This window comes from Macaca mulatta, chromosome 17 (genome assembly GCF_049350105.2).
Source record: "Macaca mulatta isolate MMU2019108-1 chromosome 17, T2T-MMU8v2.0, whole genome shotgun sequence".
Classification (NCBI taxonomy): domain Eukaryota; kingdom Metazoa; phylum Chordata; class Mammalia; order Primates; family Cercopithecidae; genus Macaca; species Macaca mulatta.
Genome location: NC_133422.1, coordinates 8,502,611 through 8,515,232, shown reverse-complemented (window position 1 = coordinate 8,515,232; position 12,622 = coordinate 8,502,611). Strand labels below are relative to the sequence as shown.

General features: G+C 39.4%; 1 long non-coding RNA gene across 1 annotated transcript; it reads right to left on the bottom strand.

The window, feature by feature from the left end:
- Positions 1-2,840: 2,840 nt before the first annotated feature.
- Positions 2,841-12,377, bottom strand: LOC144336219 (uncharacterized). The gene is made up of 2 exons (XR_013407823.1): positions 12,233-12,377; positions 2,841-4,586 (listed from the first exon to the last, which is right to left on the bottom strand). It is a non-coding gene; the product is annotated as an uncharacterized LOC144336219 (long non-coding RNA).
- Between the last annotated feature and the right edge of the window lie 245 nt (positions 12,378-12,622).

Sequence of the window (12,622 nt, the reverse complement as noted above, 5' to 3'; positions counted from 1 at the left end):
TCCACCTGCCTCGGCCTCCCAAAGTGCTGGGAGTACAGGCCTGTGCCAGCATGCCCAGCTTAAACTTGAATATTAAAGAGCAATATGTTGACTTCCTATTGGCAATGGCTTATAATATTTTGCTTAAATTTCTAAATAGCTCTACCCTGTCCTAATTAGTTTAGGGTCTGTAAATTAGTTTATACTGATTTAATTACTTAAAACATGATTTAATTAAATAAAACATCTGGATAAAATATAATAATAAATACAATTCAGCGACCTTGTCACCAATCTGCAGCTGTTTTCAGTCTCTGGTTCCGATAATATATTTGATTTGAAAACACCTTTCTCACTCATCTCAAATCCCTCTTGGCTTTGATTTTCAGTCCTGCATCGTTCTCCACCAGCCTCTCCTCTGTATAGACTCTGGGTCATTATAACAGAAAGCCTGTCCTCCACCAGTGTAGCTGGAGCTATATATATATAGAGCTCATATATATATATATAGAGAGAGAGAGAGCTCATATATATATATATATAGAGAGAGAGAGCTCATATATATATATATAGAGAGAGAGAGCTCATATATATATATGGCCTCCCTGTCTCTCTTTTCCCCTCTTTGTTTCCGTCCTGTCTTAGTTCGCTTGGGCTTCTATAAAGAAACACCATAGGCTGGGAAGATTAAACAACAAACATTTATTTCTCACAGTTGCAGAGGTGGATGCCCCAGATCAGGGGCCAGCACAGTCAGGTTCTGGTGAGGGCTCTCTTCCCGGCTTGCAGACGACCAGGAGAAAAGACAGCAGGGGAGCTCTCTGGCCACTTCTTACAAAGGCACAGTCCTGTACATGAGAGCTCCATCCTCATGCCCTAATTATCCCCCAGAGCCCCTCCTCTTACTACCATCACATTGAGATTAGAGTTTGAACATGTGAATTTTGGGGGAGACATAGACATTCAGTGCTTTATGCCTCCCAATAGCCCTGAACAAAGACGGAGAAACAGCACATACAGGCAGCAACATGCGCACCACAGTTGTCTTCTTGCCAATCAGAAGATTTGATATTTTGGCCATGTTTTTTAACGATTTGCTATTTGATACTAGAGCTCATGTTCAGATATCTGATATTCTGGTATACCCCTCTGAGTGTGTGCACACGCACACACACACACTCACACACACCTCATCCCACCTAGGGCAAACCAATTCACAGACTTGACTGAACCATCAAGACTCAGTCTTTTGAAAATTTAAAATCACGAAGAGATACAAGCAGTGAGTTGACAGATGCAGCATTTTAACGGGAACCTCCTAATGACTATAAGTACCATCCATTTATGACTTGCTCATCGCATTGAGCGCCTGTATGCCTTTTTCTTCCTGTCACCCTGTGAGAGATGCACTGTTTTTATCCCTGTGTTTTAAATGAGGAGACTGAAGCTCATGCAGTTGTGTCTCTTGCGGAGATAACCCAGCTGGACAGTGATGGAGATGGAGATGGGATCCTAAGCTTCCTTGCTTCATGGCTCTAGGTGCCAAGGTCATCCAGGCTCCCCTTTGGGAAGCCACACGTGCAGGTTTTCTGGAATCCCATAAGATCTAAATCCTAGCCAGCCCCACTTCCTCTGCCACCTCGTTTACCTGGTTATTTTGGTTTCCACTTGGCATCAAAGACTCCTCAGAGCTCTTATGGAGAATCTGAAGCCTACGCTGGTCTCAGGAATTAAAAATTCGTTTACATTCTTCTAATTTTATAAACAAAAACATAAAGGTAAATTTAGAAAGGGTTTTTATGAAATGAAGACATCTCCCTAAGGATAATTCTCAAGAAGTTAGACAGAGGACCACATGCAAGAGCTCTAATGTACAACACGGTGTCTATACTTAATAACAATGCAGGGTATACTTCACACTTGCTGAGAGAGTAGATTTTAAATGTTCTCACCACAAACAAATGGTAAGTACGTGAGAGAATATATATGTTAATTAGCGTAATCTAACCATTTTACAATGGGTATGTATTTGAAAAGCTCATGTTGTACTTCATAAATGCATACAATTTTTATTTGTCAATAAAAATGTAAAGAAAGAAAAAAAAAGAAAATTCCCAAGATGAGTGAGAAGGTGAGTAACTGTTGCTCATGCAATCGAATTCAAAAAAGTTGGTGGAAAAAGGTTATGAATGACAATTGAGTGTTACGGTATGTGCATTCTATAGTGAGACTATGGTGCAGTTTTTATGTTGCTAGATTACTCACCACTTTTAGGTTTCTGTCTTCCTCTTTTCATTTGTGTCACTTCCCACATATGCCCTCTAATTTTCTTTTAACACATAATGATATTTTGTAACATTTTAACTTATGGTAGTAATATTTTGTAATTCTTTGACAGACCCTGGGAAATTCTGAACAAATTCTGCCTCAAATTTCTGTGAATTCTAAAAATAGTGGAGAGTCAAGTTTGTAATACCCTTAAAATAGTGAATTGAGAAACTGTGGGTTAACTTAAAAAGGCTAAAAAAACTTTTTTACTAGACTTTTTTTTTTTTTTTTTTTTTTTGAGACAGAGTCTTGCTCTGTCGCTAGGCTGGAGTGCAGTGGCGCCATCTCAGCTCACTGTAACCTCTGCCTCCCAGGTTCGAGTGATTCCCCTGCCTCAGACTCCTGATTAGCTGGGATTACAGGCACGCCACCACGCCCAGATAATTTTTGTATTTTTAGTAGAGACAGGGTTTCACCATATTGGCCGGGATGGTCTCGATCTCTTGACCTCATGATCTGCCCGCCTTGGCCTCCCAAAGTGCTGGGATTACAGGAGTACTGTGCCTGGCCGACTTTATTTTTTAGGAGCAGTTTTGGGTTCACAACAAAATTGAGTGGAAAGCACAGAGATTTCTTATATACCCTCTGTCCCAACACATGACTACAATTTTAAAATAGTGGAAAAGTTTCCATTAATTTAGTATTTTCGGTAAATTTCTGCTAAAAATCTTGGCGTAATTCCTAGGCACAAGAATTTCACAGAAATATAGTTGATAAACTTTTGATCTAAACTATTCAAGAGAAAAAACCACCTACTGGGTTTTAAGGATCTTGGAGGACAAATGACTCACAACAGGCGCTCCTATAATTCTTGAATGGATAATCAGCCTAATCAGGAAGTCATTTTTATTTCCTAACTTAATGCCATGATCACCTTTTAATCGCATCTCTTTGGGATGGAGAATGCATCTGTGTCTTCCTGGCAATAATTTTCCAGATGCGAATGCTTAGATCACATGAGGATAAAAATGCCAAAATGTGCCTGATTCTCAACCTGCCCAGCTTGAAGAGCTCACACCAGTTACCATTTATGGTGTTGGCTTCATGAGACGGGAAGCATGCCCGGGCTGTGGGCCCACCAACAGTGTGGCACAGGACAAAGAACTTGCATTTGAGTTCCTGCTCTGCCATTTACTTGTGCGCAATCCTGTACAAATCGCTTCACTCCTCTGAGACTCAGTTTTCATCGTCTGCTAAGTCGTACTTATAGAATTCCTGGTTTGGTGGTAAGGACATGAATCGTTGTTCACATTGTTATCCAGAATATTCTTCAACATCAAATTACGTTTGAAAACATGCCTATACAACCTTTCAGACCAAGGCTCTGATGTTCTGGTCAATACAGAGCATTGGTGAGTTAATTGACAGAGCTATCCGTGGGCTGAACTGCACTGAGCTGGCTCCCTCTGCCTCACCTCCCATCATTGAGGACCAGGCTGAGAAGGGTTTGGGGGTGAGGGGTGTTGGTGTTGTAGGAATATATACTATTGGTTTGGCATGCCTGGTACCCTCCTCCTACAGTCATGTAATCAATTTTTATAATTTATATTCCCCTTCAAGATAAGCTTCATACTTTTCGTAGCTTAATTTGGGATTAAAATGTTGAGAATGGAAATAGTTTGGGTTGGTCAGTGGCCTATACTTTGAGAGAAATAGCCTTCCAGTCTCTATCCTGCCAGAGTAGCCTTGGTCATAAAATTCCCACCTTCAAGTTTTATGGTGAAGACATGATGAGAAAAAAAATCTATGATCACACACTCTTCACGGCCTTGTGGGTTTGAATCATGTCCGTACTTTCTTATTTCCAGAGGAATCCCTGTTGTCTCTGCCATCTTCATGGACCAATAGAGCTAGCCGGTTGACCATTTTAGCTACCCATCTGTGCAGCTCCGGCTACGTGATTTGCCAGGCCCAGTGAACATGTGGAGCCCACCCCCGCACCTTTAAAATTAAAAAAAAAAAAAAAAAGCATTAAGAATATCAAGATGGCAACAGCAGAGCATGAAACCAAGTATGGAGCCCTTCTGAGCATGGGACTCTGTGCAACTGAACGGTTGCATGCCCCCGAAGCTGGCTATGCACCTCTGGATTTTCCCTTAATGTCTGTCCCTTCCTTGGGGGCTTATCAAGGGCATTGTTGATGATAATAGTTCTAGTAAAAATGTTACTTTTTAAAATAATGGTAAACTTTCTTTTTTCTTATTTATTTATTTATTTATTTAGAGACAGAGTCTTGCTCTGTTGCCCTGGCTGGAGTGCAATGGTGCAGTCTCGGCTCACTGCAACCTCCGCCTCCCGGGTTCAAGCAGTTCTCCTGCCTCAGCCTCCTGAGTAGCTGGGATTACAGGCACCCACCACTATGTCCAGCTAATTTTTGTACTTTTGGTAGTGTGAGTCAGGCTGGTCTGGAACTCCTGACCTCAGGTGATCTGCCTGCCTCGGCCTGCCAAAGTGCTGGGAATGCCGGCATGAGCCATCATGCCTAGCTGCTTTTTTAAAAATTCACATATGTTTTCTGGTATTTTGTTTTTCTGAGCCAATCAATGGCAACTTCTTTTTTTAAAAATTCAGATTACATATTTTTCTATTTTCTTAGTTATTACACAGTGAAATATTCTCCAAATTATCTTTATTACTCTGTATTCTTTTAAAAAATATGGATACCAAACAATATGTAGATATGCCAAGAAGCCTAACAAGGGTTCGAGACAGTAGAATCATCAGTCAATCTGATTGAAACATCAAATGGATTATTTTTCCACAAGAAAGAAACAATTAACAGAGTAAAGAGACCATCTGTGAATTGGGAGAAAATATTTGAAAGCCATAAATTTGAAAAGGGATTACTATCCAAAATATATAAGGAACTCAACTCTATAGAAAGAAAATAAATAATCTGATTTTAAAATGGGCAAGAAACCCAAACAAATATTTCTCAAAAGAAGACATACAAATGGCCAACATATACGTGAAACAATGCTCATCATTTCTAATCATTTGGGAAATACAAATGAAAACCACAATGGGATAGCACCTGCACACCTCTTAAAATGGCTATTGTAAAAGATAGGTGTTGGCGAGGATGTGAAGAAAAGGAGACCCTTGCATACTGTTGGTGGGAATGTAAATAAGCACAGATGCGAATCTTTATTCGCATCTGTATTCTTATTATGGAAAACAACATAGAGGCTCCTCAAAGAACTACATATGATCCAGCATAGAACTACCATGTGATCCAGCAATCGTACTGCTGGATATTTTTCTCAAAAATTGTGAAATCAGCATGTGGGAAAGATGTCTCCTCTCCCATGTACATTGCAGCACTATTCTCAATCGTCAAGTTATGAAATCAGCCTACGTATCCATCAACAATGAATGGATAAAGAAAACATGGTATTATATATACAGTAGAATAGTATTCAACCTTAAAAAAGGAAGAAATGTCTTTGTGACAACATGGGTGGACTAAATTGGAGAACATTGTGCTACGTGAAATAAGCCAGGCGCAGAAAGACAAATACCACGTGTTCTTGCTTATATGTGAGATGTAAAAACAATTGAGCGCACGGAGACACAGAGCAGGATGGTGGTTACTGAACGCTGTGGGGAGGCAGGATGCAGAGATCAAGGTCAGAGGGTAGAGGGTCACAGTAGACAAAAAGAGTAAGTTGTTTTCTTTGAGATATATTGCACATAATTTTGAATGTGGTAAATAATGTAGTATGCATTTCAAAATCACTGAGAAAATTTCAAATGTTCTTACCACAAAAAGTGTTTGAAGTGATGGGTATGTTAATTAACTTGATTTAATAATTCCACATGGTATTCATACTATATTCATAAATTCATAACATGACTTTGGACTCATAAATATACACAACTATGATCTGTCAATTTACAATTAAAAAATAAAAATTTTAAAAATTGTGATTTTTGGCCAGACAGGGTGGCTCACGCCTGTAATCCCTGCACTTTGGGAGGTTGAGGTGGGCAGATCACCTGAGATCAGGAGTTCCAGGACAGCCTGGCCAACATTGAGAAACCCTGTCTCTACTAAAAATACAAAAATAAGGAGGGGGTAATGGTGGGTGCCTGTAATCCCAGATACTTGAGAGGATGAGGCAGGAAGAATTGCTTGAACCTGGGAGGCAGAGGTTGCAGTGAGCCAAGATTGCGCCACTCCACTCCAGCCTGGGTGACAGAGCAAGACTCCGTCTCAAATTAAAAAAAAAAAAAAAAAAAAAAGTGATTTTTGTCTTTTTGACTTACTAATATTTTACTTACAATTTCTGTTTATGATGTTCATAAATGGAATAACAAGATTTGATTTGCTAAAATTTCATGTAGCATGTATCTCTAATATTCATAAGTGAAATTGGTTTATATGTTTAATTCTTACTTTTTTCTTATTTGGTTTTGGGATCAATGTTATATAACCTTATGAAACAAATTGGGTAGCTTTCACTCTCCTTATCTGGAACATTTTTATGAGAAAGAGATGATGTCGTTCTTTTTTCGTCGTTAGGTAATTTAGGATTAGGATGATTCTGGATATTAGGCCTTTTTCAGATGCATTGTTTACAAATATTTTCTCATGTTCTGGAGATTTTCTATTTACCCTGTTGATTATTTCTTTTGCTGTTTTTAAGCTTTTTGGTTTAGTTAAGTCTCATTTGCCTATTTTTTGTTTTTTTGTGTGCGTGTTTCCTTTTGAGGGCTTAGTCATAAATTCTTTGTCTAGGCTAACATCTAAAGAGTTTTTCCTAGGTTTTTATCCTAAGATTTTCAGACTTTCAGGTCTTACATTTAAGTATCTAATCCATCTTGCATTAATGTTTGTATATGGTGAGATATGGGTCCAAATTCATTCTTCTGCAAATGGCCCTCCAATTTTCCCAGGACCAGTTTTTGAATAGAGTGTCCTTTCCCCATTGTATATTTTTGTTGATTTTGTCAAAGACCAATTCGTTGTAGATATGTGTCTTTATTTTTGAGTTTTTTATTCTTTCCCATTGATCTATGTGTCTGTTTTTATACCAGTACCATGCTATTTTGGTTACTATATCCTTATACTATAATTTGAAGCCAGGTAATGTGATGCTTCTTGCTGTATTCTTTTTGCTTGGGATTGCTTTGGCTATTTGGGCTCTATTTTTTTTTGGTTTCATAGAAATTTTAGAATTATTTTTTCTAATTCTGTGAAGAATGATGTTGGTTTTGGAGGAGGGGCGATGGGTAGGAAAGAGATTTTTTTATCTTAGTTTGGTCTCATTAATGGCTATTGATCCATTCGCGCTTCTAAGTTTTTTTGGTCAAAACGTTGTAATTGTTTAATTAAAGTTTTATTTCTTAAAAAGAAAAACAAATATCTAAATTTCTATTATCATTTTAAATATTTTGATATATATGTTCAGCCTTTTCTCAAGGAAAAAACTTAATTTTGTATGAAGGTGGAAGTTTTTTGTTTTTGTTTTAGAGACAGGGTCTCACTCTGTTGTCCAGGCTGGAATGCAATTGCATTATCACAGCTCCCTGCAACCTCCACCTCCCAGGCTCAATCGATCCTCCTCCCTCAGCCTCCTGAGTAGCTGGGACTATAAGCATGAACCACCATGCCCAGCTAATTTTTCCTTTTTTCTTTTTTTTCTTTCTTTCTTTCTTTTTTTTTTCTTTTTTTTGTAGAGACAGGGTCTCAGTATGTTGCCTAGGCTGGTCTCAAACTCCTGGGTTCAAACAATCCTCCCATCTCAGCCTCCCAAAGTGCTGGGATTACAGGTGTGAGCCAACATGCCTAGCCAAAACTTTTTTTTTAAGTTACTTCAAACTCCACTATTAGGAAGTAATCATCTGTAACTAGATCAACATTTATCCACACAATTTTTAATGTATTTGTACAGATAGGATAGATGAATAGATGAATATTTTTAAATATTATTGTTAGATAGATAGAAAAATATTTATAAATGTTAATTTTTCTCAAATTTATCCAAAGAAAAGAGAAATTAAAGTGAAATTGAGTTGCAAAAAAAAAGATTAATTTCTCTAAGTTTTCTCTAAGGTTAAAACAAGAATTTTTTAAAATTAAGGTATTAGAGCCATTTTTATTTACCTTTAAAAAAAAATCTGGACATTATCAGTTGACTCCCTGTCATTAAAAGAAGAGAAAAACAATGATCTCTTACTTCCTTCCACTTCTCTTCACCTCCTGAACTTTGCCCGTTTTATAACATTTACATTCTAAGCAACAGAATTCCTTACACATCCCATACATGTTTAGCATGTATGTAGGTGTATGTCTCTACGTCTTCAAATAGATTTAGTGTTCACCTTCGGTCCTTTCCCCGTGGCTCCTCATTCCTGAGTTCTTATATTTGACTGATTTTTTTAATTGACTGGATTTTATTGTCATGAGTGATGGGCATGAATAGTGATGGGCATTGCATTCCCTGAATTATTTCATGTTTGAGAAATTCCTGCCTCTACTTTTCTACTTGAATGACGTCTTGGCCTGTTTTCATGTCCCTCATTGTGCTCTTGTCTTCCACCCCTGGGGGTTGCGATGGAGAAGTCTGTGGCCAGTCTAATTTCTCTTTGCTTTTCTGCCTGATTAGCTAACAAATTCGTTCTTTATCCTGGAATTTTAATAGTTTCACTAACATACATATATCTTTGGTATTTTACTGTATTAAATTTTCCTGGAATACCATTGGTTCTCTTGATTTACAGAGTCTGTTTCTTTTTTAATTTGATGAGTCTTTTCTTATTTATTTTAAATAAGCATTGTCTTTCATTTTTAGATTCTTTGCTTTAGGGGCATCAATTATCTTTAAATTGGAATATATAAATATTTTTTCCCATTTCTATTAATGTCTCATTAATTGCTTTAATGTCTTTGTCTGTCTGTCTTTTTTATTGTGTGATGATTTTTTAAAATTTATTTTTTATTTCAATAGGTTTTTGGGAAACAGGTAGCGTTTGGTTACATGAATAAGTTCTTCAGTGGTGATTTCTGAGATTTTGGTGCACCCATCACCCAAGCAGTGTAGTCTTTCATCCCTCACCCTCCTCCCACCCTTTCCCCCAGATACCCAAATCCCCAAAGTGCATTGTATTATTTATTTATTTATTTATTTATTTGAGACTGAATCTCTCTTGCTGTGTCGCCAGGCCAGAGTGCAGTGGCACAGTCTTGGCTCGCTGCAACCTCTGCTTCCAGGTTCAAGTGATTCTCATGCCTCGGCCTCCCAAGTAGCTGGTACTACCGGCACGCACCAGCATGCCTGGCTAATTTTTGTATTTTTAGTAGAAACAGGGTTTCACCGTGTTGGGCAGGCTGGTCTCAAACTCCCAACCTCAGGTGATCTGCCTGCCTTGGCCTCCCAAAGTGCTGGGATTACACATGTGAGCCACTGCACCCAGCCCATTGTATCATTCTTAGGCCTTTGCATCCTCATAGCTTAACTCCCACTTATGAGTGAGAACATACAATGTTTAGTTTTCCATTCCTGAGTTACTTCACTTAGAATAATGGTCTCCAATTACATCTAGGTTGCTATGAAAGCCATTATTTGGTTCCATTTTATGGCTGAGTAATAGTTCATGGTATATATATACAACATTTTCTTTATCCACTCATTGATGGATGGGTATTTGGGCTGGTTTCATATTTTTGCAATTGTAAATTGTGCTGCTGTAAACATGTGTACACAAGTATCTTCTTCATATAATGACTTATTTTCCCTCTGGATAAATACCCAGTAGTGGGATTGCTGGATCAAATGGTAGTTCTACTTTAGTTCTTTAAGGAATCTCCATACTGTTTTCTACAGTGTTTGTACTAGTTTACATTCCCACCAGCACTGTAAAAGTGTTCCTTTTCACCACATCCGTGCTGGAGTGCAATGGCACAGTCATGGCTCACTGCAGTCTCAACCTGCTGGGCTCAAGCAATCCTCCCACCTCAGCCTCCCAGAGTGCTGGGACTACAGATGTAAGCCACCATGCCTGGTCCCTTTGTCTTTTTCATATGAATTACTTCAAATATGTCAGGACTTACCTTTATGTCAATAATTGGATTTTTAGCACTGTTTCTTATGTTCCTAATTTGTATTTCTATAATGGCTAGTTCAACAGGTAAGGAGCTTAGAAGTTGCCACTCCCTCTTAACAGCAAGAAAAAAGCTGAGCAAACTGAAAAATCAACAATTCTTTTTAGATCCATAAGAGAAAATCCACAGGGAAAACTGCTGCCCCCAACTTTGGACAGACGGAGAGGTAGATGCAGAGAATCACAATATACTGGAGGAGCAGAAATTTCCGCAGGAACAAATGCTGGGGTAGGAAGACCTGAAATGTATTTACAAATTGCTGGACACTGGGTGTGGACAAGTCAAAGACTCCAGAGGACCCAGTTCTAGTGGGGGCCTCCACACTCTTGTGAGTTTTACCTCCAGGAACTCCACCAGGTTCTCATAGTAAATATTAGAGAAAAGTTCTGCGCTTCCAGCAGGGAGAGGGGACCTGTATTTTGAAATACCGAGCACTCCATTCTTCTTAAAAAGGTTTGCCTTAAGGAGAAACTGGTCAACCAGAGCCTAACTTGCTAGGGTTTAATTACAGCCTAAGTGACCTGGGAGAAAGGAAATATCCAGCTCCAGCTCACCCTAGCCATCCTTTCCCACCTAAAAGGGGAGGAAAAAACTAAGAAGCACTTGTGAAAGGCACAGTCCAGAGACACAGGCTCACTAGAAGACTGAGGCCTGGAAGGGCGCGGTGACTCACGCCTGTAATCCCAGTACTTTGGGAGGCTGAGGTGGGTAGATCGCAAGGTCAGGAGATTGAGACCATGCTGGCCAACATGGTGAAACCTTGTCTCTACTAAAAATACAAAAATTAGCTGGATGTGGTGGTGCATGCCTGTAGTCCCAGCTACTCGGGAGGCTGCGGCAGGGGAATTGCTTGAACCCGGGAGGCGGAGGTTGCAGTGAGCCAAGATCGCGCCACTGTACTCCAGTCTGGAGACAGAGCGAGATTCTGTCTGAAAAAAAAAGACTGAGGCCTAATCCGAGGTCTATAGGGTGCTTCTCCTCTCCCCACACCTTACCTCCACATCACTAAAGGCCTATTTACAGCAGGTCCTTTTACCCAGCACATCATGTATAGCTTTTAGCAAAAAGTTACAAGGTATACTAAAAGATTAAAAACACAGTGTGAAGAGACAGAGCGAACTGCAGAAGCAGATGTGGTAGGGATACTGGAATTATCAGACAGGGACTTTTTTAAAAACTATGATTAATATCCCAGCACGGTGGCTTACGCCTGTTATCCCAGCACTTTGGGAGGCCGAGGCGGGCAGATCACGAGGTCAGGAGTTTGAGACCAGCCTGGCCAACATGGTGAAACCTCATCTCCACTAAAAAAATACAAAAATTAGCCAGGCGTGGTGGCAGGTGCCTGTAATCCTGGCTACTTGGGAGGCTGAGGCAGGAGAATCACTTGAACCTGGAAGGTGGAGGTTGAGGTGACTATGATTAATGTGCTGCGGATGCTAATGGATGAAGCAGACAGCATGCAAGAACAGACAAGCAGCATGAGCAGAGAGAATGAAATTCTTTTTTTTTTTTTTTTTTTTTTTTTGAGACTGAGTCTCGCTCTGTTGCCCAGGCTGGAGTGCAGTGGCACAATCTCAGCTCACTGCAACCTCTGCCTCCCAGGTTCAAGTGATTCTGCTGCCTCAGCCTCTTGATTACAGGTGCCTGTCACCACATCCAGCTAATTTTTTTTGTATTTTTAGTCAAGACAGGGTTTTGCCATGTTGGCCAGGCTGGTTTCAAACTCCTGACCTCAGATAATCACCCCACCTTGGCCTCCCAAGAGATGGAAATCTTATGGAAGAACCAAAACGAAATGCTAGAGATCAAGAGCACTGCAACAGAAGTGAAGAAGGCTTCTGAGGTACTTCTTAGTAGACATAGCTAAGGAAAGAATCTCTGAGCTTTCGGATATGTCAGTAGAATCCTCCAAAACTGAAAAGCAGAGAACAAAGACTGAAAAAAAAAAAAAAAAAAACCAGAACAGAATAATCAAGGATTGTGGAACAACGACAAAAGGTGCAAATACGCTTAACAGGAATAAAAGAGGACAAGGGAGATAGAAAGGAGCAGAAGTATTTGAAACAATGACTGAGAATTTTCCCCAAATTAATGTGAGACACTAATCCACGGGTCCAGGAAACTCAGAGAACACCAAGCAGGATAAATGCCAAAACAAACAAACAGAAAAACCAACACATAGGCATATCATTTTCAAATTACAGA